We start from the raw sequence: 25,174 nt of genomic DNA on the forward strand, positions 1-25,174 counted from the left end.
TAAAATAGTGCAGTTTATTTAGCTAGCTTCATGAACTGATTGCATTGTGCATGGTGTGAAATGTGTAGAATAAAATAGTTCCATAGCTTCCTAAATCCATGATAAAGTAACAGTAATGATCTGATATCTCAATAGTTATTTTTCTTTTTTAGCAGTGTTGTGTTATGTAAAGGAACTATATCTTCGAGCAGAAGGAAGTTACTAATGTGACTAAACAGGATGCTCAAGCAAAATAGAACTACGAAAGCACCACAAATATGAAGTTGTTTAGATTCCATGCAGGAAAGTGATATTTATGATATGCATCTAGTACACCTTAAAGTTTGGGCTAAATGCTTAGATTTATACAGTAACAATACATTCAGGATTCATTCAGTATAAAATAAAAAAAATTGCCTTTATTAAAAATGTAAATATGCTGTAACATCATAATTGTTTAATTTTGGTCAGTTGCTTTATCCTTGCTAAATAAAAGTATTAAATCCTTTCAAATAAATGGAAAGTGCTGCATATTCAGGAAATGTAAATAAATTAATAAAAGTGTAATTCACATTTTGCATAAAAATCATTCTTGTATTATATGTCCTAATGTGCATAAAATATGTGTAACTAATGGTTATTTCTTTAGGGAATTCATCCTAATGTCTTGTACTCTGAATTTTGAAAAATGTTTATTATTGAAATTCACTTTGTTCAGTGCATTGGAATGCCTGACATTCCTTACTCATGAATTAAATATCAGTCACATGCCCATCCTGTGCCATGGCAACCTGTGCGTATGTGTGTAACGATGGTGATGGATTAACCATGAATACTCGTCAGAAGAAAGTGTGAGCAAAGGTTGAACAACAGAAGCTCTACAATAGAGAATGTGCTCTCATTGTATAAGAGCAGAGTGATAATACATTCGGCTTGTTGTATTCTCTACTGTACTTCACCTGTGTAGTCAGAGAAGAGATATTGCATCCAGCCAGCCATCCAGAACGCTGGGTGAGATAAATGTAACGGTGGAGTTATAGTCGAGCAAGAACAGAGCACAAAGGCATGGGGGTTCTTTATATAGCACACCTCCCCGCCAGGTGCTGTGTTCCAGCTGGTGTTCATGTTTTATTGATAAGGTTTGCTTCTTTATTAAGCCTCTTGTATATGGGCAGTCATCCAGGAAGAGTTAATAAAGCTACGCATGGGAAAAGCTCCGTGCTCAGATCTTGTTTGATCATTCGACAGTCTTAATTCCAAGCTAGGTAACAGAATGTAGAAATGCAGCAAGCAGGAGTTGACTGGAGCTGTGACCAACAAAAATGTTTCATTTGCTCAGCCTAATGTTGCTTTTTTAAATCCATGGGAATTAAATTTTAAATGTGCAAATTTTTTACATAATAGAGATTTCTATTTCAAATAAATGGTGGTCTTTTGAATGTTTCATTTCATCAAAGAATTCAAAATTTTACGATTTCAACAAAAATTATTAGATTGAGGTTTTTTTTAAGGATCTTGTCACATGTCTCCTGACTGCAAATTCTGCTTTGCAGTCACCGGAATAAATTACAGATTAAAATAGAAAATAGGTAGGTAGATTGTTCCAGAGTTTGGGTGCTAAATAGAAGAAAGATCTGCTGCCCCCAACCAATTTTAATATCCTAAGTATAAGTCATAAGTTTTGAGAACGCAGCGTGCGTGGAGGACTATAATGTGATAAGAGCTCGCTTAAGTAGGGAGGAGCTAATCCATTCAGGGCTTCATAAGTAATAAACAGGATTTTAAAATGTATATGTTTGATAGGGAGCCAGTGCAGTGTTAACAGAACTGGGCTAACGAGGTCATACTTCCTGGTTCTAGTAGGACTCTATCTGCTGCTTTTTGGACCCGCTTTAATTTGTTTAACAAGCGTGCAGAACAACCATTTAAAAAAGCATTACAGTAGTCTAACCTCAAGGTCTTAAACACATGAATTAACATTTCTGCATTCGACGTTGAGAGCATAGGTTGGAATTTATATATGTTTTTAGATGGTGAAAACACAAGGAAAACCTAGGTGTGCTATCAAACTGTGCTATCCTAATTAATGAAGAAGAATTGACAGAGCAGTCATCAAGTGTAAAACAGTGTTGTAGATTATTACATGTGGGGTTTTTAGGTTTGATAATTAACACCTCTGTTTTTTCTGAATTTAGCACTAAGAACTCATCATCCAGTTTTTTATATTGACTATACATTCCATTAGTTTCTCAATTTAGTATAAATATAGAGCTGAGTGTCATCAGCATAACAGTGAAAGCTTACACCCTGTCTCCTGATAATATCAAAATTAAAAAAAGACTGCGGTGAAATATAATTTGAATTTTTAAACAAGCATGTGTTTATTTTTTTTTTTCCCAAAAAGATCTTGATCTGTTGCCAGATTTCGCTGATATGCTTATTAGCTGCGATATATTTTGTGCTGGAGGCGATATCTGTGGCTGACACCAAAAAATTGGCAAAATGGGTTTGCACAGTGTTGCATCACACTGTGATCTGTGTGCAGACATTTCTGCCATGTCATTGCTCTCAAATTCTTCTGTAATGTGTTTGTGCATGCTTACCAGCACTATACTAATGTAGATCATGCTCCCTCTTCTGTCTCTCTACCTGTCTGTCTGTTTCTTTCTACTGGCTGATATAGAGGAATAGTCCGGTAAGCTGTTTATACTTTGTCTTACTCTTCTGGAGTGACATCTTCTCACGTTTCTCATTTGGCATGGTGAAGGTTGCATGCTCTGTGGCTAATAAGTCATTAACACCTGATCTTAGGTCAGTTAGGGTGCTAAGGGATGGACTAGTAGGTGCTGAAACAAACAATAGACTCTAGTATGGAGCCATTTTCGTCTCAATAATAATTCACACAAAAGACATGATGCAGACCTACGTGACCAAATTAGATTATGAACCCTAATTCAGTGTTAAAAAAAATAAAGCAGTACACACCGTAACTAGACTAGTTAACTAAAATGGTCAAATAAAACATACCCAGCTAATGCGCCTCATATGCCCACAGTGGGTTATGATTGGTTTGTACAGATGGGTACAGATTCAAATCTGATTGGTTAAAGTGAAGTCTCAAAAAGGTTAGGAATTTTGATTGTGTTCTTTTGCATCTGGTGTTTGTGCATGTTTTAACTTCATCATTTTTAAAGTGTTTATTATTTGAATGAGTGGGCAGCCTTAGTCATCTGCCTAACTCTTCCATTTAAGTGTTTGGTTGCATGCCAGTCTTTCTGCTTGTCTACTTTTGGCTTCGATTGGTGGTGACCATTACTTACAGTCTATAGGATTAGACTTTGCCACTGGTACATCAGCCTAATCACTGCGAACTCACAAGCCAGACTGAACTCAGAGCCCTTGTTCCTGGACTTAATCCAGCTATGAAGAATGAAGGAATAGGAAAAAATGGGGTTAACTTGGAGTGAGCAGGAACGGATGTCCACAGCTAGAGCGAATGTCAATGTCATTTAGTTTGCATTATAACTGTACAATTGGTCTAGTATCATGACCACAATTTGACATACAGCATTTTTTGAAGTGACTTGTGCGCAGTACGTACTTTTTATGCATTTAGATCCTCTGAAGACTAAACAGTGCTGAGACAAGCAGCACTGCACAGGTGCAGCGTTGGCAATAGACGCATGAATACCATAATCAAGAATTGCTGAAAACTGGAAAAGTGTCTTTTAAAGCAGAGTATTTCCAAGTTATTTAGAGTAGACCTAACATAAGATGAGATCTTAATAGAGATATGAATGTTATCTTCACGGTTCCATATTTCCACCATCTTTATTATAATTTTAAATGATAAACAGATAGATTTTTTTATTTAATCTTAATTTAACTTTGCCATTGCCTTCCTTGGGTTTTTTGTAATGAAAACATTGTTAAATAAAAATCATTATTAAAACACATCATAAAGGTAAACATTTAGGAACAGAGGTTGTTTTTGATCGAAGTCTGTATTACTGATTTATCACTTTCTGACCAGGTGTCTCTTCTCTCTTCCTTTTTGCTGGTCACAGAGACGTAGCCCGGTAAGTGTCTTCTAACATAATTTTGCTGTTTTCCAAGTTCTAGAACCACTTTGTTATTCAGTTGAAAAAGTTATACAGAGCAGAACTTTTGAATTTTGAGTATACTTTAGAATAGATGCATAGAGAGATGATATTCTTTATATAAATGTAAATGTCGGAATCGGTATCATTTTTATCAATAATGACTACTCTTTATAGACATCGCTGTTCATTAACATAAGCACTTTTATCCACGTTCTCTTTTACACAGCTGGTCGTTTCTAGCTAACTGAATGGCTAATGTTAATAAAAGTACCGCTTACTTGTGTGCTCCCATGTTACAAAAAATGCTTGCTTTGGAAATCAAACTAATGCCTTTTTATGATTTGTAGTCTTTGTGTATTAGAGCCTTGCCTAAAGCAAGTTCTTAATCTAAATATGATAGCTATTATCTGTATAATCATTTGAATATCGTTTCATATTTGGTACAAAGGATGCCATTTTGATAAAAAAAAAAAGAATGCTGTGTTCGTATATTTGAAATTCACAGCCACCGTGAAGAACCTAATGTAATAACACTGATGCCAGTGTTATTTGTTTCTAATGCATCATTGAGTCAGATAAGATTGTTCATAGGAATCAGCTCTTCTGTCAGCTGTAGAATGCATTATGAAACAGCAATTTAAAGGGCATCAAGGCAATGTCTCTGTCTGAATTTGACTCACCATTCCCTTGATTAAATTTACCCAAAATGCACTCTTCTTAACTGATAGAGAGATATGGTGTGATGAGCTTTTAGTCTTATGAATGTTTTGGCCTTCTGTTTGTTTCAGGGGCTGGCTAAAAGAAATCCGGTAAGTACACATAATGCATTTTGTTCTTTGGTTTATGAGTTTGATGTCTAAGCGGTTCAAATCTGACACTAAATAGTTGTCTGGAATTAAAATGTGAATATAGAGGTTTGCTTGCGTGTGTATGAGTCGGTACAGTTTATTTGTGTTCATTTTAACATGCTGTTAACTTCAGGTGAAGAAATTGCCACGACCAAGACGTGCTGTTCCAGCGCCTGCTCCTGCTCCTGCTCCTGCTCCTGCTCCTGCTCCTGCTCCTGCTCCTGCTCCTGCTCCTGCCCCTTCCCGACACACCTGCACCTCCACCCTCCTGAGCCTGCTAGGTATCTATATACACATTTACACACTTCACAAAACTGTCATTTTGCCTGTTTATTATTTTGTTAAGACCACAAATGTGCACATTAAAAGATTAAAAATTATAGAAAAATAATTTTTCAATCAAAGCTGGATGATCAGATTGAATTAATCTTTCAACTTCACACTGTTAGTGCTTTCTCAAAAAAAAAAGAACTGCCAGATATGCCACAGTCAAAGTGAATGTCTAAAACTCAGGTTGACATTTAGGTGCAGGTAAAATTAACATTTAATAGTGATTTATCGCATCCAAAATAGAAGTATTTGTTTACATAACATACATATGTGTGATGTGTGTGTATATATATATATATATATATATATATATATATATATATATATGTAGCGCCCCTACCTCCTTTTATAATGGCTTAGTAAGGAGCAGCACCAGGTTCAATAAACTAATGCCTAAGAGATGGTGTATTAAAAAGGCCCTCTGACGTCACTGAACTATATACTTTTCTTTTAGACAGTTAATCAGAATAAGATATATACTCACAGTTTGACTGATCAAGAATAAACTCTTTAGAATAAATAAAACACTTGAAGTAGAAGAAAATAAACAGAATTTAATTCCAGTAAATTGAAAGAGTTAGAAATAGATTAACTTTCAAGTAGAATTAAACAGTAATACTATAATACTATCAAGTAGTATTCACACCACCAAGATGATCTCAAATTGGATACCAAGTTACCCCAGAAAGGAAATGTCACAAATGACTGGATAAAGGAAGTGAGCTCCGTATCAAATACACTTTGAGTTAACTGAGATAATCAACACACTGGTAATAAAATGTATACTGTAATGTGATTTTTGTGTAAAAATAACACTATGAATACTCACAAACCTAAAAGCGCTGAATAACTCTGTATGAATTGATAATAAACACCGTGGGCCACACACACACACACACACACTCTTATAACCCACACCGAAGCAGGCCTGAATCATCGCTTGGGTGCGTAGTGGCCGTGGAAACAGAAAAACTGGCCTCTTCACTCTCCTGAGCAGCAAACAAATGAAAACCAGTGTACCTGGATTCTTTTTGAACTGTGATACGATCGCGGAAACTCCCTGGTAGGCCTCCTGCAGATCCTCGTACTGCGCCGTCCCGGTGGCGATGTGGGTCACACTCCAACGCAGCCAGAGGAACCCCAGACCTCGCGGTGATCTGGAGCGCTATCTGGTTTCGCCGGGACAATTACACGACGAAACGTCCAAAATCTCAGTCCTTCTGTCCTCGTTTGAAAGTTATTATCAAAAACACACTTTAAACACCGTCTGTCTCAGCACTCAAAACGAGTGGAATGACGTGACCGCCGTAACGGAAAAAACGAACATGGAACATAAACAACACAATAAAGTAAATAACTTGTGTATACACACGCACTATATACACTTAAACGTATTAATTGGATGATTTATCAATTAATTTACTGTATTTCCTCCAGTATTTTCAGCTCAAATTTCTCCAATCAGTTCTATACTTTGCGGCACATCTCTTCTCTCCCTTATTAACCACTCACATCCCTTATTTTACCCGAGAGGGCGGGACTTAACACATACTACCCAATGAAAATAAAATTCATCCTAACATGTAGGGCAAAAGCAAGTTTCTTCACCTGTGCACCCCCAATCAATGTTAATACCAAACCTGGCATTCTTAAAGACACAAGCACACATATTTTGTGACTCAGTATAAACAAATGTTAGACTCATTAATATTTCAGTTCTGAATGAGACTGAATGAAACAAACTCTAAATGAAGAAACGTCAACCCACAACACTCCAGAATTATATTCTAGTGGGTTACATACTCCCCCTTCTAAACATCTCATGTCCCCATGAGATCACTTCTTAACTGTACACTTTAACTGTAGCTCTGGGCTCCATCTGAACACTTAACTGAGCACATTGAATGCACTGTGCCATAGGGTGACACCACACTGTGCTACAGTGTTTCTTTTCTGATTTTCCACCCTCAACATGTATAATCATTCCTCTATGAACCAGGGTTAGAGGTCGGTTAGTTGGCCGGCCCAAGCTTTCATAGTTCAATTTGATTACAGGTCTTAGGTTTCTTTTTGGGGCGGGAATAAACAGTCTCTGCTACCTCTCTGTCAGCATTAGCTGTACCGGGATCTCCCCCTTCTAAACCAGGATCTTCTCTTTCTTCTGGACTCTGATCTGGTTGTTCTCCACGGACCTCTTCAGTGAACATCAACTCAGCAGCTTCTGTATGAGGTCCATCCAATTCACCTCCAAGGTAAACGCCGTGTCCTCCACCGCAGATCCATCTTGTGCATCACTCTCTGGTCTGGGTTGTCTCTCTACCCTGTTTGAGTAGTAATACACACAGATCATCCTCGTCACTTTCAGACTCGGTTCTGGGTGCATATTCTCTTTGTGTCACACCTCCTCCTCTTAACTCTTTCTTTTGTTTTCTTTCCACAGGTCCTGTCCTGGTCTCTGGCGGCGCAGAAACTTTTCTTGGGTCTTCAGGAATGGACAACCTCACTTCATCCCCAACAGGTAAGATATGGTCTCGGTGTAACATTCTCATACTCCCCATACCAGATTCAGGTTTCAGGCGATACACAGGTAAGTTTTTAACGTTTCCACCACCAGGTAGGGAATGGAATTCCACTTGTCACCAAGTTTGTTCTTTCCTGTCAAGGCCAGATTTCAGTATCAACACACGATCTCCGACAGCTAAGGTCTGGTGTTTTACTTGCTTGTCGTACAACCGTTTGTTTTTCTGTTGACTTTTCTGGGAAGATTCCGTTGCTAATTGATACGCTTTCTGTAACTCTGTTTTCATTCTTTTCGACATACTGTCGATGGCTACCAACTCCTTTTCCATCAGGTGAAGTCCCAAACACACATCCACCGGCAAGCGAGCTTCTCTCCCGAACATAAGATAGTACGGTGAGTAACCAGTTGCTTCGTTCTTAGTACAGTTGTAAGCGTGTACTAAACTGTTAATGTGTTGACTCCATCTGCTTTTCTCTACAGGATTCAGGGTACCAAGCATGGAAAGTAGTGTTCTGTTGAATCTCTCAGGCTGGGGTCCCCTTGTGGATGATAGGGAGGCGTCCTAGATTTTCTGATTCCCAGCATACTCAGGAGCTCTTTTATGAGACCGCTCTCAAAATCTCTTCCTGATCGGAGTGAATCCGGGAAGGTAAGCCATAGTGAATGAAGAATTTGTCACACAATATCTTGGCAACAGTTAGAGCTTTTTGGTCTTTAGCTACAAATGCTTGGGCATAGCGTGTGAAATGATCAGTTATAATGAGAACGTTACTGAGACCCTTTGAGTCGGGCTCGATAGACAAGAAGTCAATGCATACTAGATCGAATGGCCCACAGCTGGTCAGGTGGTGCAGTGGTGCAACTTTCTTGGATATCGTCTTTCTGGTTACACAACGTCCACAATTCTTAACATACTGCTCTATGTAGGTGGACATTCGGGGCCAATAGAATCGATCTCTCAGGAGTTCGGTTGTTTTCTCTACTCCTAAATGGCCTGAATCATCATGCAAGGACCGCAGAACTTGGGACCAGTACTTTTCAGGTAAGACAAGTTGTTTCTTTTCTCTCCCACAGGAACTTTTAGTGACGCGGTGTAGAAGCTGGTTCTGGATCATCAACTTAGGACCTTGACGCTGTAGCAGAGTAACGGTGGCATTGGAACTCTTAGCAACGGTAAGTATTTTCCCTGACTCTACTTCGTACTTCACTTCACGGATTACAGGATCCTCCTCTTGCGCTTTCCTTAACTCTTCATTGGTCAGTTGTTTCATATGACCCAGACTCAATGCTGTGGGACAAGCAAATGCCTCTGGAATACTCTGAGGAGGGACACATAAATGATCCACCAGTCTGAATGATGACTCGTCACTCTCTGAAACAACTGTTAACTGGCAGATGGCTCTTACTGCCGAATTGGGTATTTCCTTCCATTCAGACTCGGTTGGTTCCCAGGGGTAACGAGAAAGGATATCTGCATCAATGTTATGGCGCCCAGGTTTATACTTTAAACTAAAATTATAGGTAGCCAAAGCAGCTAACCAGCGATGACCCGTGGCGTTCAGTTTAGCACTAGACAACACATAAGTCAGTGGATTGTTGTCTGTCATTACCGTGAACTGGGCTCCGTATAGATAATCGTGGAACTTGTCCACCACCGCCCACTTCAGCGCCAAAAACTCCAGCTGATGAACTGGGTAACGTCCCTCTGAGTCGCTCAGCTTCCTGCTTGCATAGGCTACTGGCCTGAGCCCTTCAGGATGTTCCTGATTCAGGACAGCTCCTATACCGTTCATGCTGGCATCCACGTGTAGTACGTAAGGCTTGGTGGGGTCTGCGGCGAGCACACAGGGGCATGTGTGAGGCAGTGGATGATTTTGTTAAAAGCTGTGGTACACGTGTCATCCCAGCGCTTTCCAAAGGTTTGGATTCCTTGAAGTACCGTTCCATCCTTTTCCTTCTTCTTGTGACCAGATGTTGGTGGATACCCTTTGGTGAGTTCAGTCAATGGCCTCACAATGGCTGAATAACCCTTTATGAAGCGCCGATAAAACCCACAAAACCCCAGGAAAGATCTCAGTGACTTTAGGTCAGTGGGCATTTTCCAGCATGTTATGGCTTCAATCTTGGCTGGGTCTGGTGATACTCCAGCATCTGACACAATGTGGCCCACATAACGAACTTGTGACTGGCAAAACTGACACTTGTCAATCGAGACTTTCAGGCCACACTCCTGCAGACGGTCCAGGACTTTTAATAGCCTCTCTTCGTGCTCTTCAAGTGTGCGTCCGAATACGATGATGTCATCGAGGTAGACTATTACCTGGAGGAGGTGCATGTCACCAACGGCTTTCTCCATTAGCCGCTGGAATGTGGCTGGAGCTCCAGTAATCCCCTTGCGGCATCCGTTCAAACTGAAAGAAACCAAGAGGGCATATAAATGCTGTCTTCTCTTTATCTTCGTCCGCCATGGCTATTTGATAATATCCGCTGCGGAGGTCCAGCACGGAGAACCACTTACTACCTGCCAAACAGTCCAGGGCATCATCAATACGCGGCGTAGTGTACTGATCAGGGACTGTCACGAGTGTTTAGAGTGCGGTAGTCAATGCACATCCTGATTGCCCCACTCTTCTTGCGTGCAACTACTATGGGCGATGCATAAGGACTCCTGGACTCCTTGATGATTCCTGCTGCTAACAGTTCTTTAATGTGGCGGCGGACATCCTCAATGTCCGCAGGTGCAATGCGCCTAGAGCGCTCTCTGAATGGTTTGTTGTCTCGCAGTCTGATGTGATGCTCGACACACGCAGGCTAACCCAACGTCCCACTCACTGGTGGAGAACACATCCCTCTTTCAGACAACTTCTGGCGCAGTCTATGTTCCCAGGCCTCAGGAATAGATGACTACTTGAAATCAAACAACATTGGGTCTATTTGTTTGGAGCTGTTGTGGCATTCGGAAGGCACTGTGGCGTGTCAGTGGGATACACATGGGCGACTACAGTTCCTGCAGGGATAGAAATATCCTTAGATGTTTCATTATGAATCAGGACCTGGATATTTTTACCATCTACTGCTGAAGATGGAAGTACTAAAGGAGTTATGAATGTTCCAGCTGGAAGACTGTCTTCCTCAGGGAATCTACCACAAAGATCTCTTTTCCCAGAGGCTTTTCAGTCACCATTTTACAGAGAGCACATACTTCTCCCGTGATGGAACTACACAGTTACCAGGTCCTGTCCAACAAACCTTTCCTTCGGGCTTGTCAAGAGGAGTTTTCGTCTCTTGCTTCCGAGTCAGATGGATTGCAGGGTGTTTGCTCTGGATTCTCAAAACATGTGCAGCACTAGATCCTTCAGTATCATGACTGAAAGCTGTGAGACGTTTGAAGAAACTGGCATTAGTACCAATTATAACTGGCACTTGGGAGGACCTTGAGGATCAGGGCATACGAGGGCCAGAATGGACAGTGACTCTTCCACTCCAGTTACAGAAACAGGGGAAAGTGACATCGACAACTATATACCCCTTGTATGGGTAATTGGATGAGCTGAGGCCCCATATTGACAATCCAGTCAGGGGGTGAATGGGCACATCAGCGAGATTCCTGGAAAACCAGCTGTCAAAACACGATCGTCACCTGTGATCCGGTATCTAACAGGGCTTGACATACATGTCCATTAAGCTTCACTTCCACAGTAGATGCCGGTCCAACTAGGCCTTTGGGAAGACTGCTGGACTCACTGATGTCTGTCTGACTCTTTTTGGAGAAACAGGCTTGGTTCTGGGCTTTTCTGCTGTTGTCGCTAGTCTCATACTTCTCACTCTTTGCTTGTCTTGAAGAACGAATGAGCTTTTGAATTACTTGATCAGAATTTGGTGGAGCTTGACATTTTTGTCGCAATATGTCCGTCCTCCCCACATCTGTAGCAGAAATAATCATCTCTTGTTCTTGTTACTTTGCCTTTCAGGGACATGTACGAAGTGGAAGGTTTTGGCTGCCTCTCGGGAACTTGATGTGAGAGGTAAGTAGAGCTAACACTCATAATGGTCAACTGCTGCTGCAAATTTTCGATCTGTTTTCTTAACTCTTGGACTTCAGCATTGTCAGTTGTTTCATTCTTTATCTGTTTTTCTTTTGGTTTAATTACAAGGGATGAAGTAGACACTGTTTTGGACTCACCTCCACATATCTGTGTTCTTAACTCTTGAATCTCAGCCTTGAGTTCTTGGATGACAGAGGTGCTGGTTCTCTCTTCTTCATGAAAATGTATAGCTTTGGCTTTAACAGACATCCTGTGGCGAGATGCCTCACTCTCCTCTGCCTCCCGTATCTCCTTCAGTAGACTAAGAAAAGAAGGTGGGTGATTTTTTCTTTCTCTTAGCCGTAGCTGGAGCAACATCATGTCGGAATTCACGGCCCCTCGAACTAACTGTTCAATTCGTACTTTATCCACTAGTCCTGGAGTTAATCCATCACGTTCTACAACTTTGTTGAGCATCTTTTCTATCCTTCGCAGGAATTCAGAGAGGGTCTCTCCAGTGTTCTGACGCATGAGACGAAACTTGAAATACAAGTCCTCACCAGACTCGGAGGTGCGAATGTGCTCTCTAATGCTTCCAAGTACTGCAGGGCACTCGCCTCAGGATCTGAAAACCGGACAGCTCTTATGATCTCCAGAGCAGGTCCCTTCAGGCTTTCTACAATTCGTCGTCGTTTTTCTTTTCAGAGCACTCACCTCCGTTATCATAAGCCTTGCTTGTTCAATCCAGGTTTCCATATTCTCCTCTCCTGGGGGTAGGAACTATGGCTGAAAACGTCATGCAGGCGTCGGTATGCATTGGCATCACTGGGTTGCTTTACAGTCTTTTCCAGGACCTCACCCATGGCACGTATGATGGACTCAGGGGAACTGTCAGTTGTGCTGCGGGGAGTAAACAAAGTTTGTACGTCACTGAGTGATTTACCTTCTTTCATCAGGAACTTAGCAAGTTTCTCAGTAAAATCTCCAGAGGCAGTGTCAGGTACGGATTCTCTTGGTTGGACTGCTGTGATGGTCCATGGCTCTTTATTTTCTCCAGGTGACACTTCTGGAGGTAGGTGTGTGGTGTCAATGGCTTGTCTGCACTCACACAACGCAAAGACAAATCGTGAGGTAGGTCCTTCTCTTGTGTCTCTGACACGAACTCTTCCTAGGGCTTTTATGGTTTCCAAAGTCTCTTCCATCTTAGCCACTTCTGTGTGTACAGGTACATTACTCAACATTAAAGCATGACCCTCATCAACACCAACATCTTTGCACCAGCTGATTAACTCTGCTTGCAGGTAGGGGTCTTTTCTCAGAGCCATGATGACTGTTTATTCACTTCTCGGTTACTTAAAATGAGGTGGCAAGATGTGCTTGAGCTTGGCTGGTTTGACCTGTCTTTTTCTTTTCAGGAATTCTTCAGTGACTTACCAGAGGAGATCCCGGACGAGCCCCCAATTTATGTAGCGCCCCCTACCTCCTTTTATAATGGCTTAGTAAGGAGCAGCACCAGGTTCAATAAACTAATGCCTAAGAGATGGTGTATTAAAAAGGCCCCTCTGACGTCACTGAACTATATACTTTTCTTTTAGACAGTTAATCAGAATAAGATATATACTCACAGTTTGACTGATCAAGAATAAACTCTTTAGAATAAATAAAACACTTGAAGTAGAAGAAAATAAACAGAATTTAATTCCAGTAAATTGAAAGAGTTAGAAATAGATTAACTTTCAAGTAGAATTAAACAGTAATACTATAATACTATCAAGTAGTATTCACACCACCAAGATGATCTCAAATTGGATACCAAGTTACCCCCAGAAAGGGAAATGTCACAAATGACTGGATAAGGGAAGTGAGCTCCGTATCAAATACACTTTGAGTTAACTGAGATAATCAACACACTGGTAATAAAATGTATACTGTAATGTGATTTTTGTGTAAAAATAACACTATGAATACTCACAAACCTAAAAAGCGCTGAATAACTCTGTATGAATTGATAATAAACACCGTGGGCCCACACACACACACACACACACACTCTTATAACCCACACGAAGCAGGCCTGAATCATCGCTTGGGTGCGTGGTGGCCGTGGAAACAGAAAAAACTGGCCTCTTCACTCTCTGAGCAGCAAACAAATGAAAACCAGTGTACCTGGATTCTTTTTGAACTGTGATACGATCGCGGAAACTCCTGGTAGGCCTCCTGCAGATCCTCGTACTGCGCCGTCCCCGGTGGCCGATGTGGGTCACACTCCAACGCAGCCAGAGGAACCCCAGACCTCGCGGTGATCTGGAGCGCTATCTGGTTTCCTTCGGGACAATTACACGACGAAACGTCCAAAATCTCAGTCCTTCTGTCCTCGTTTGAAAGTTATTATCAAAAACACACTTTAAACACCGTCTGTCTCAGCACTCAAAACGAGTGGAATGAGCGTGACCGCCGTAACGGAAAAAGCGAACATGGAACATAAACAACACAATAAAGTAAATAACTTGTGTATACACACGCACTATATACACTTAAACGTATTAATTGGATGATTTATCAATTAATTTACTGTATTTCCTCCAGTATTTTCAGCTCAAATTTCTCCAATCAGTTCTATACTTTGCGGCACATCTCTTCTCTCCTTATTAACCACTCACATCCCTTATTTTACCCGAGAGGGCGGGACTTAACACATACTACCCAATGAAATAAAATTCATCCTAACATGTAGGGCAAAAGCAAGTTTCTTCACCTGTGCACCCCCAATCAATGTTAATACCAAACCTGGCATTCTTAAAGACACAAGCACACATATTTTGTGACTCAGTATAAACAAATGTTAGACTCATTAATATTTCAGTTCTGAATGAGACTGAATGAAACAAACTCTAAATGAAGAAACGTCAACCCACAACACTCCAGAATTATATTCTAGTAGGTTACATATATATATAAACATGCACATGTTATGTTTATATATTAAATATATTTATGTGGATATAAATGTAAACATGTAAATACATGTAAATATTTTCAATATACATATTGCATTAGTGTGTATTTATATATTCATGATAAATATACACAGAACAAACACATTTGTTTTGTCTGCAGTTAATCACAATTAATCGTTTGACAGTGTTCATTTTAATGCTAATTGTAGTGGTAAATATTTATACTATAGTATACTGTGTCGTTGTGAATTTGACCAATTTGTGCTGGAACTAAAATAATAACAAAACTAAATAGCAGAATACAAAACATTTTACATTTGCATTTTAAAAAGTGTGTCTCTTTACTGTAAGGTCCAGTTCCTGCTATTAATAATCTATTAACTATGACATTTGCCTCAAAAATCTTAATTAATAATTAGAAATGTTGTGGGGATGTGGAATGCAAAATATGTGCTTTATAAGCACTAATAAACAGCCAATATGTTAACAATGGGCATGCTAATAATCAACTAGTTAATAGAGAGAATCGGTCCTAATATAAAAATTGTAGTGTTACCAAGTGTGGTTATATGGAATATAACCCTGGTTGTTACAATTTAGTATAGTGTGTAAATCTTTTAAACATTTGTTAAATGAGTTAACTGGATTATATTATAAAATTGGAGAGTTGCAGCCTGGATGTGACTAGTGTGCATCTGTGTGGATGAGTCATGCAAATCTGGCTTAATTCTCCATCATTTCAGTAATAAGAAATCTCCAGTGCCAGAGGATGCAACAGCCTTATTCGGCCCTCCGCTGGAGACAGCCTTTGATGAGCAGAAGACCAGTGAAGGTACTGTTTATAACCATATCTTTACCCTTTAGTGCTGCTTATCACTGAAATAAAACACTCACAATTCAATTGAACCTGATCACAACCCAGATTCTTTATGTTCACTTCATTCACTTGAACAAAAATTCATTTTTCTGTGTCATATACAGTTTTTTGTCTTCAAGGGACTCACAGAGGGTTTAAAGATGACACTTCTTTTTCCAAATACTGTTTGTTTGTATGCTTCTATAATAGATTTCTGTAATCTCAACTACAGAACAGAACATTTATTAGTGCTCAGTAGTTGTTTTGACTCCCACTCAATTCCATTTGCAGCAGTTGAAATGAAATCAATTACACTCATAGGCCATTTATTACAGAAATAGGGACAGATAAGTGTTTCATGGTGATTCCTTCCTCTCTGTGAGTCACGCAGTTGTTAATTTTGCTCCACCATCGACTGTGTATCATGTCCTCTTCCATAAATTAGTGGTGATAGAGGAACCTGAGGTTTGGGGTGCACCCCTGCCTGAGCAACACCTAGACTCCTCTCTGGCAAGACCTTTTCCTACAGGAAGTAAGTCATTGCTTGTGTGGCATGGATTGCCATCATCCTGGTATCATAAACCCATACGTTCCAAAGCGGTGAGCGGTTGTCTGAGTGGAAAAATCATGATTGCCTCTGAATTTTTATTTTAATAACTTTCCCTTTGGCAGTCTCCATTAACCTACTAATTTCTAAGTCATTAGCCAGAAAAACAATCAGAATCCTTAGAGTCATCCAGCTCATCTTGTACTCTTGTCATTTGGTAACGGTTTACTCAATGTGGCCTATTTTTTTGTCAGCCTAAACCTAAAAGAAAAGGAGAATGACACTGTGTGGGTTTATTTTTATGCATATGGCTAAATTAAGGGAATGTTGTGCTTGCTAAAAGTAATATATTTATAAATGTACTTTTACATAAATGTGTCAGTACTAGGTTTTTGCGACTACTTTTTAAAAATATATGACTAGTCATCTAGGAAAGTAGTCAACTGTGAAGTGAGAGAGTGTTAATCTTAAAATGAGACAAAGACTGGTCTGACAGCCAGCTGCAAAGTTTGTTAAACACAGCTAACATGATGCAAAGCACTCTAAATATTTTAAGTTACTTTTCAATGATAATAACATGCAGCTGAACTGGGAGGCAGCTCATATTAACATATTAAGCGTGATTTTATAAAGACATTTTTTGTGGTTAGTGCATAATACAAATATAATATTTATTAACTTGGCTTTAGCATCTCCTTTTTTTCCTAATAATGATATAAAGCAAGATTCCCCATTGTTAAAAACTAGCAATGATTTCTGACCAGTTATCTGAAAGCAGAACAAAATATTAGTATTAATGATATAAGCTTCAATCTGTGTGTGTAATAGTATGATGTGAAGAATATTAATTTTTTTTATTTAATGTTTAATATTTTTGAACATTCTAGTAATTTTTATTTTCAGTCAAATTTTCTGGACCTCCAAGCATTAAAAATTGACTAGTCTTTGCAAGCCCTAGTAAAAGCATACTAAACAATATATATTACCATAAAAATATGTAACAACCTAAAAAAATAAAAATAGCATGATAGCATTACTAGGTCACAAAGAGTGAAGTGTTATCATAGAGTCTGAGCTATTCATCCCATGCCACAGTCCTTTTCTGTTGTCCCTGACTACCTGAATGAGACCTTGCCTTTGCATGGTGCTGTGGGGCATGGAGGTGTGGCCTATGGGGGTGGGGGTGTATGTAAGAGCTTGTCTCAGCCGCACTAATGTCATTGCAGCTCTGCCTCCGCTTCCGCCTAAGAATGTGCCGACTTCCCCCCCTCCGATTGAATCTCCTGCTACAGAACCTACCGGTAAGATCCCCGGGCCTCAGTCTATAGCAGTGGTGTCTAATTCTGCTCCTGGAGGACCACTTTTCTGCAGACTGTAGTTCCAATCGCAATTAACCTCTCCTCAACCAGCTAATCAAGGTCTTGAGGAATACTAAAAGATCTATTGGGGCACTTTGGAGCTAAACTCTACAGGAAGTCAGCCCTCCAGGAGCAGGTTTGGGCACCTGGTCTGTAACAATATCTGACCCCAACGAGTATGTGTCTGGTTTTGTTTGTGCTTGACTTTTGGTACTCTGTCTTGTAAAAAATCTTTTTGGATTGAAGGTATGTCTTGCCTTTTCAGTTTCTCCCCCTTGGCCTGTTTAAAAAAATATTTGTCTATGATATTTGTGTTGTCCCTGATACAGATGGACAGAAAGAAGAAGAAAATTCAAGGCAGACCTCTGCAGAGGCCCTCTATAGCTGATCTAGACAACATTTTTGGTCCAGAAGACTCTCCAAAACCTGGTGAAGATGTTGGAGATAAGTGGGTCTGCTTCAATGATGAGTCACCTCAAGGACCTCTTTCGGAGGGAGAGCCAGCACCTCCACTACCCTCATCTCCACCTCCCCAGCAGAACCAGCACCCCCATTACCTAAATCACCCCTCCAACAGAGGAGCAGAATCCTCCTTTACCAAAATCTCCACCTCCTCCTGCAGAGCCAGCACCTTCTCCTCCTTCCATTGAGTCACCAAAGGATAGCCTCCCTCCTGTCCCACCTGTTCCCAAAGACACCACTCCTTCTCCCCAACTGTCCCTCCTCCTCCGATTGAAGAGGCCCCACCACCCCCGAAACCAGATGATCTTTCTTACTCCAAAACAGACTTTGCGGCATGTGAGTCCCAATCAGACTCGACCAACAGCCCTCCAACCACTGTAGAGACAAGTGAACGCACAATCCCTCCACCCTTGGTTCTGAACCAAGAGGACAAGAAGAGCCCTGAGGAGACCCCATCAAAAGAGGACCCAAGTGAGAGCAGCGCTTCACCCAAAGAGATCAGTCAAGGACTGCGCTCAACACCTCCTCCTCCTCCACCTCCCACATATAGGGCGGTGGTGTCATCCCCAGGGCCCATACCTCCAGCTGCAACAAGTGGAAATGAAAGTGGTGAGTCCTATCTAAAAAACAAATGTCAGCCGGGCCAGCGGTCACAGAACACTAAAGCTTTTAGTTCACCTGCAAATAAACATTCTGTCATCATCATTTCGCTTGTCTATTTAAACCTGAATGAGGTTTTCTGTAGAGCACATTTTTATTTGATTTATTAATAGTGATTTTCATTGAATGTTTAAGCCTGTTCATCACACAAGACTTGTCCACATCCAGTTTCATTGTATTAATGAGAGCAACTTAGACATTCTGCTGAACTTTACCTTCTATGTTTCCCCTGAAAAACAAAGTGGCTCAGGTTTGGATTACGAACAGTGATCACAGAGTAATTTTAGTAGGGCTACAACAAAATTAAGCTCAATGAAAATAATCGACAACAAATGTAATTAGCAATAAAATGCATCTGCACATTGTGTGTGGAAAGCATCTGCCAGTTTAGTCAGTTTATCATTTCATTACCAAAATAATCATTAGATGCAGCCTTAAATTTTAGATGAACTAGCCCTCAAACAATGAAACCACCAATCCGCATTAGGGAAATAACAGATTTAATTAATAGAATATACCCTAAGGCAATAAGCAGAAACAAAAGGTTCTGGGTGTTGAAAATACATACCAACCAAGTTTGGTTGAGTCATTCTGCTCCATTCACCATCATGTTATGGGTTTTTACAGAAGTACTTTCTTAGTAAGAGGAATGAAGGGTATCTGACAACTTTTTGCCTCATTATTTTCTATATATAGACACACATAGTCTTACTGTTTGTAATAGTGCTACTACACTTTTGGGTTTCAAATTTTGGCAGTGCTCTAATCTGGGAGTCATGCATCTGCTTTTATGTACCATTGTCATGCATCTTAATTTTCAAAGATACAAATCATGTTTTTGTTTTCATTGTTTGTGCAATCTCTGTAGATTTTGTGTGATGAGTTTCTTAAAATTTGATTTAATCTAATCTGATTGGTATAGTTATTTTCTAAAGCTGTTCCAGTCAAGTATCATACTTGAATGTATTTTATCTGAATTGGGAAGAACTTTTGACTGGGCGTAATGCATGTTAGTCTTTGAATGGCTTTGCTTTAATGGAATACTCTCGCTCCACAGGCTCCTCCTCCCTGCACGTCCCTCTACGCCATTGACTACAAGCAGCTCTCCCCCCTCCCCCTCCCCACCTCAGCCACCCTCACGACCCAAACTGCCACCTGGGAAACCAAGCGTAGGGGACGTGGTGCGTGATAACATAAAAATTCACAGTACTTTCAAATAGTAACTATTACTGTCCCTGTTAGTTCCCAGCAAATTCTCAATGTCTCTGACTTTTCCATGGCCGATGTAAGTTTTAAAACATTTTTAAGAATAGCAAGGGGTCCCTCAAAATACTAGACCAGACCTAGGTTGATACATACCAGTTGCTCTCAACTGGTTTGGCCTTTCTACGGTCATTATATAAAAATAATTTATTTAAAAATAAAAAAAATAAGTTAAGACTGTTATGAATATGACGAATACTAATTAAATAGCAGTCCTATACTATGGAAACAACCAAAATCTTTACGAAAAATGGAATCTGATCCTGAATATAATGAAAATCATACCTTCTCAGTTGATCCGCGCAGTACCAGTTATGTTTTTTATTTCACACGTTGCATGCTCGTATATTTTATGCACTTGTGATATCCTGAAGAGTGATGTGCACATTGTGCTATTGAAGAGTGCACACTATGACAGGATAGTTTGTTTTAGAGAGACTATTTCATAAGTTACGAAATATCAATAGAATAATGACACTGGCTTTAAGCCTATCAACATCTCGGCTTTCATGTCCGTCTTTTAAAATAAAAGTCTCACAGTGTTGTTTTTTGGGCGCACACTCCGCAACCCACTCAAAAGGTCTGGTGTCCCACCAGTTGAGAAACACAAATATATAATATGTATCTAATATACTTTAAATAAAAACCTTGAAACAAAATACAAGAAACATTACCATAAGATGCTTCCTGATCACCTGACCGAAATGACAAACCCCTACTCTTTTGTTACTTAACTTCCCTTCTGTCTGTTCTACCTTTTCCCTGCTTTTCCTGTCAGAATCGGCCGTTCAGCCCCCTGTACACTCGTCAAGCCCCCTCCTCTGGCTCCGTTGGCCCGTGCAGAAAGCACTTCTTCAATCTCTCCACCAACTCTCTGAGTGCCGCCACTACTCCCACCGTCGGTAAAGAGCTCTCCGTGTCTGTGTCAGGTGTGACTCCATTTCCCATCACTCTCTCTGCTTTGCCATGCTGCTTTGTCTTTATGTGTCTACTGTGGAAATTGCTTTTCAAACAAGAATTTGACAAAACGAGGGCCTCTGTTTCTCTGTTTTGAATTTGTTGTCATAATATTGTCATGGCTCTGGCTTTAGTTTGGACCAAAACTAGTTGGTGATTGATGCTGTTTTGTTTAAAATGCTGAAGTGAAATCGCTATAATTCTGCATTAAGATATTTAGATCACTGGAAATTATGAAAGATTAATTGCTTAGCTAAAAACACAGTTTAGCTCATACATATACAGTATAATAGCTTGTTAATCAGTTGGTGTTTTTTTGCATGTTTAAGTGGAAATAATTGCTAAGATTACTTGGATATTGTATAGATAAAATGTTTTCATGTTTAATCCCTGCAATTCTGAATCCAAGCAATTGGTCTTTGTCTTGTAAAAAGACCTAAAAAAGATATATTTATCAGTTTAAAGAAAAAATACCATAACATACAAACCTAGTTGTTACTTTGCTGGACTTTTTGAAATGTGACATACTGTATGGCATCTGCTGTACCAAATTGAATGCTTTCATTGATGCTGGAAAGGTCGTTTTTTGGTTTGTATTTTTTAATATCAGCATTTCGGAGGTTTCAAACTATTTTGTTTTGTGAATCAAGATTCTAGAGCTTTTGATGGAAATAGGTCTATCTGTTGCTTGTGCTATTCCATCCTTTTGGATTTTTTTTCAGCTTTGGTCAATTTTTTCCCCTCACCATTCCATTTTTTCTTCTTCAGCTGTCTTTTGTTTTATTTTAAATGTGTGCCGTGCATCCATTGTGACATCTGAGTTTAAAAACTGTGACCTTTTTGGTTTTCTTTGCAATTATTTGTCATTTAATTTAAATTACGTTTATTTTTGTTTGTGTTTTGTCGTCTTTCTTGTCCTGTCTTTTGGGCTGACGTAATTGTCTGATGTCAGAAGATGACGCATTTGTAGACAAACTTCCCAGCTTTGAGAGGCGGGCAGACTTGCCAGCAGGTACGCTACTGTATAAACCCTTCCTGGTTTAATGGATGGGGATGGAGACCACTGATTCAACAATGTAACAATGGTTACATTTCGCATAGTGTCAGTTGTCAGAGCATAGCTCATACATGTTGATCATTTTCATTTGCACCAGTGACCTAAACTAGTAAGTACGAAAATGAAAACTTTTCATGTAAAGAGTCTTTAAAGTAATTTTCCAGGTCATTTATGGCTTAATGTCCATCGGCAGAAACTGTGGCTCACTGTTGATTACAGCAATGCACTTATAATGAAAGCCTGGCATTAAAGCTGCCAGCTCAGCCAATAAACTTTTAAAATATGCTACTCTCAAAGTACAAACCCCGACTAATTAAAGTAGAACTATAGAAATTGAATGCTTGATTGCAGACTGATGTGATAAAACTGCATACAGCCTGGTCTCTACAAGCTAAAAAGTAAACCTGGTTATTTTCGTTTGATATCACAACTCCAAAATACATATGGAAAATAAACAAAGGCTTAATTCTGCTCCACTGTTCTTGGTAATACATTTGGTTGCTTGAAAATCCTTCACATTAACAAGTTTATAGTGGATAGTTTGCTCAAATAAAAATTGATAGTTTGTACTCTCAATTCTGATTGGATGAGCCACATTTGAAGCCAGTAAAAAATCGTGTATAGAAAATTATTGTAAAAAGAAAAATAATAAACATACCTGTGACCAGATATTTATGAAATTTATAATAATAATAATAATAATAATGTCACTTGACAACTACAAAATCCTTGTTTGGGTACTGAACCATTACTTGGCAGGAGATTTATTGCAATTATTAATAATAAAAAGCATTCATAATAAATGGCCTTTTATCAGAGTTGTTACTGTATAAAATTATAAATCGCCTTTTTATTTTAAAAACATTTTCAAATTCTGTACATAAACATTAATTGTAATGAATATTGACTTATCAAAGACTGTTTAGCAGTTTTTGAAAGGTATTTTTACTTTTACTTTTGTCAAGTTGATTACAGTCCAGCACTATTTGCCACAGTATTTACTTCATCCATTTTTAATTCTTTGTCATATTTTGCTCTTCACATTCATAAAGACAACACGTCTGTCTAGCTCATCATGCATGTTAGAGATTGCTCCGCCTGTAACAGTTATGCAACATCCCCATCTCACATGTCTGCACTGACATCAAGAACCAGGAACAGAAGAGTCTTTTAGTGCCTGAAAAGCATCTGTCTGGCTATAGATTCTTCAGAAAACTCAAAGAGCACCACCATCCTGCTTGAACAGATGACACACACACACACACACACACACACACACACACACACACACAGCCTCTCAGTGTTTGAAGTGCGGTCTGGAATTTGGCCCGAGTGGCAGCAGAGCTGATCAGTATGCCAGCCGTCACACTAGTTTGAGTGGAGAGCTCTCTGATGTTGCACCTGGGTAAAAGCATTTCTAACATCGTCAAGCTGCAAATGTCAAGCTTTACTGCCACGTCTATTTTATCCTCACAGGTAAAATTCACATCTTTAAATTTTATCTTCGACATCCACAAAACCTATGCTGCGTTTCATAGTCAAATCAAATGTAGCGTGTTCCTACTTAATATCTTTAACCATAAAGTGTGTGCTGCTCTATGGATTACATAAATAAACAAAATGGCATTGGCTTTAGTTTTGCAGTTGATTGATTACCAATAATAAAGACTGCTAGCAACCAGAGGTTGATGCATGCATATACATGTATATCTTGTCCACACGGATGGTTATGTATATCCATCTTATACACTGTAAAATAATGTGTTACCCCGCTGGCAGCTAAAATATTCCAGTTGTCACCTAAATTAACATTAAATAACTTAAAATGTAAATTGGTTAAACTGAATGTGTATAAATCTTAATTCTGAAAGATTAACATGGTTTTGTGGTCCAGGGTCACATATAATTTATATAATATAACATTTATTTAATATAAAAGTTGCATATAAAAATATGTTATTGACATATTGTAGCTACCAATTACAAATCATCATATAGGTATTATAAACTTGTTACTGTGGGTATTTTATATATGTTTTAAAATTATTTTTTTCATCTACCCAGAGAATGTATGGTATGTATGCAAAAATTATATATCACCTTGGTAACATATTCCATGAACTCATAAGTGTCATAAGTGACATTCTCACTTATACCGGGCAATATATATCATGACATTATTCTGTATGGGGTGATATTCTGCAGGTCTCAGTTTAGCATTCTGTGTTTTACATCTCCCTGGGTTGCAATATGCAAAGTAATTTTTTCCAAGTCCAAGTTCAGTCTTCTATTGCACTATTCCAGGTTCTGGACATTGTTGTTAGTTAAAGATAACAAATTTAATTGCTCAGCATGAATGTACAACTTACATCTTCTCATTGCTTAAATGATCTTCACCTCATTTATAGTCGTGGTCCTGGATTTGTCTGAAATTGTATTACCCCTCTCCAGCACAGTAGAAGCAGCCCTCCTTTACTCTTCCCTCTTGTTACTCATTTCCGCCCCCTGTTGCCCATCATCCCTACTGCAGACACCTCCTCCCATTTCAAGAAACATACATGATATACTTTTCACAAAACACAAACTCTTTGCATCTAAAAGCACTTTACAAGTGAAAATGATATTCGTGATAATTTACTGACCCTCATGTTATTCTAAACCCTTTTGATTTCATGGAACAAAAACACTGAAATTACATTCTAAAAACTTTATTTAGTCCAGACGTTCGTAATATTTGACATTTTGTGAGCACTAGACTGAAATCACTGTGTGTTGGTTATCATCTTCTCCAGCAAGCCTCATTAAATTCAGTGAAGAACAACTCATTCATGAATAAGAACTTCTATTTCAGTCTGTTCCTCACACAAAGCTCCTCACATACAGAAGACTTGAGGTCCTTGCACACAGTCTGAAATTTTGTGCACATTTAAAAATGTAACACAACCTTACACACTGCCTACTACACTAAGCTTACATTTTTTGCTTTTTGAAAATTCAGAGCCACTGTCCAAGTGAACACCAAAATCCAGAATGTCTTCTGTCCTCCATCCATCTTGGGTTTAGATGGACCCAGTATTTCCTCTTTCTTTTTCTCTTTTTAAGAAGAAATCGTCCTCACTGCTTGAGGTCTGCCTTTTGTATTGTTTCGCTAATTTTTTCACAATTGATTAATTATCTTCAGTGAGTAAGGTTTCTGTGCATGACAACTGCTTGGGATGATAAAAACGTATACGGAAATGTCAGACTGTCAG

General features: G+C 39.3%; 1 long non-coding RNA gene and 1 pseudogene across 1 annotated transcript; both read left to right on the top strand.

The window, feature by feature from the left end:
* LOC122346858 overlaps nucleotides 1–25,174 on the top strand; it is a 63,288-nt pseudogene that overhangs the window by 31,730 nt on the left and 6,384 nt on the right.
* LOC122346981 lies at nucleotides 7,466–7,924 on the top strand. Its single transcript, XR_006251186.1, has 3 exons — nucleotides 7,466–7,512; nucleotides 7,701–7,778; nucleotides 7,875–7,924. It is a non-coding gene; the product is annotated as an uncharacterized LOC122346981 (long non-coding RNA).

Source organism: Puntigrus tetrazona, chromosome 6 (assembly GCF_018831695.1).
Source record: "Puntigrus tetrazona isolate hp1 chromosome 6, ASM1883169v1, whole genome shotgun sequence".
NCBI classification, from domain to species: domain Eukaryota; kingdom Metazoa; phylum Chordata; class Actinopteri; order Cypriniformes; family Cyprinidae; genus Puntigrus; species Puntigrus tetrazona.